The sequence below is a fragment of the Macaca thibetana genome, chromosome 1 (genome assembly GCF_024542745.1).
Source record: "Macaca thibetana thibetana isolate TM-01 chromosome 1, ASM2454274v1, whole genome shotgun sequence".
In the NCBI taxonomy this organism is placed as follows: Eukaryota; Metazoa; Chordata; class Mammalia; order Primates; family Cercopithecidae; genus Macaca; species Macaca thibetana.
This window is the reverse complement of record NC_065578.1, coordinates 22,397,603-22,399,280: the sequence shown is the minus strand read 5'-3', so window position 1 is coordinate 22,399,280 and position 1,678 is coordinate 22,397,603. Positions and strand designations below refer to the sequence as shown.

Sequence of the window (1,678 nt, the reverse complement as noted above, 5' to 3'; positions counted from 1 at the left end):
CATCTTGTCTTTGTGGATCTGGCCCCCCCCCAAGCTGGGTGTTGGGGGCTGTCCTGGCCAGTGCCAGGGGCACATGATTGCCCAGTGGATTTTCCTCCAAGAAACAGCCCCTTATCACCATGCCTACAATCTCACCATTAAGGCATTGAAAAGTTCGCAGCACCCAGATCTAAACTGTGATCAGCCTTGCCTCTGTCACCTCCCATCTGGGTTATTTCCACAGCTTCCTGAATGGTCTTGCTGCCCACACTCTCCATCCCACCCTCTACATCAGTGGGTCCAACTGTAGTCCTCAGACCAGAAGCAGCAGTATCATCTGGAAATGTGAGGCACGCATATTCAAGACCATACCTCAGGCTGGGTGCGGTGGATCACTTGAGATCAGGAGTTCAAGACCAGCCTGGCCAGCATGCTGAAACCCCATCTCTACTAAAAATATAAAAAAAATTAGCCGGGCGTGGTGGTGGGTGCCTGTAATCCAAGCTACTGAGGAGGCTGAGGCAGGAGAATCGCTTGAACCCAGGAGGCAGAGGATGCAGTGAGATCACACCACCGCACTCCAGCCTGGGCTACATAGTGAGACTGTCTCAAAAAAAAGGCTGGGTGCAGTGGCCCACACCTGTAATCCCAACACTTTGGGAGGCCAAGGCGGGCAGATCACAAGGTCAGGAGATCGAGATCATCCTGGCTAACACGGTGAAACCCCGTCTCTACTAAAAATACAAAAAAAAAAAAAATTAGCTGGGCATGGTGGCAGGCACCTGTAATCCCAGCTACTCGGGAGGCTGAGGCATGAGAATGACTTGAACCCAGGGGGCGGAGGTTGCAGTGAGCCGAGATGGCGCCATGGCACTCCAGCCTGGGTGACAGAGCGAGACTCCGTCTAAAAAAAAAAAGACCTTGCCTCAGACCTGCTGAATAAGAAACTCATGGGGTGGGACTCAGAATTTCTGAGGCTCCATGAATCTCCCAAGTGATTCTAATGCAGGTGAAGTTTGAGCTGACTTCTGCTACCCCACAGAGATCTTTCTACACTTGATCTTAGCCAAAAGGCTAAGAAGCAATCCCCAGAGAGATCTTTCTAAAATGTAGTTCTAATCATGTTACTCTCCTGCTTAATGCCCATCCATGACTCCTCTCTGCCCTCAAGATGAAGTTGTAACCCTTTTGTGTGGTATGAATGGCTATTTACAACTTCCAGCTGGCTTCCTCTACCTTACCTGTGGCCTCCCTGGCCACCCTTTCCCACCACCATTGCCACACTGGGCTTCCTTGTCATCTCCTGAAATCGACATGTCTTCCCTCTTCTGGGCCTGTCTACATGCTGTTCCTTCCACCTAGGATGCCCTGTGCTCCATTTCAGCTGAGTGGGCGCCTACTTCTTATTCAAGGCCCAGTTCAAGAATCTTTTTTGTAGTTTTCTTGACATAACGTGTAATCATTAGTACTTTGCACATGGACATTGTTATAGCTTATTGAATATCTATTACATGTTGGGCACTGAGAAGATAAATATGAATAAGACCTAGTCCCCATTTTCAGGATGCTCACAAAACACAAACATAAAAATGTAATTATAAATAATGTAACAATGGTAGTGATTGGTATACATTACAGGAGTTGGTGGGAGGGGGATTGGTCATTTTGGAAGGCTTCCTGGCCTTCATATACCATAATC

At 48.3% G+C, this 1,678-nt stretch overlaps 1 protein-coding gene across 1 annotated transcript in view; it reads right to left on the bottom strand.

Moving 5' to 3' along the window:
• RPL11 (ribosomal protein L11) overlaps positions 1-28 on the bottom strand; it is a 197,138-nt gene extending 197,110 nt beyond the window's left edge. The window contains exon 1 of the mRNA XM_050793190.1: positions 25-28. The gene's annotated coding sequence lies outside the window, so the exon portion shown is untranslated. The remainder of the gene's footprint in view (positions 1-24) is intronic.
• Positions 29-1,678: the final 1,650 nt, after the last annotated feature.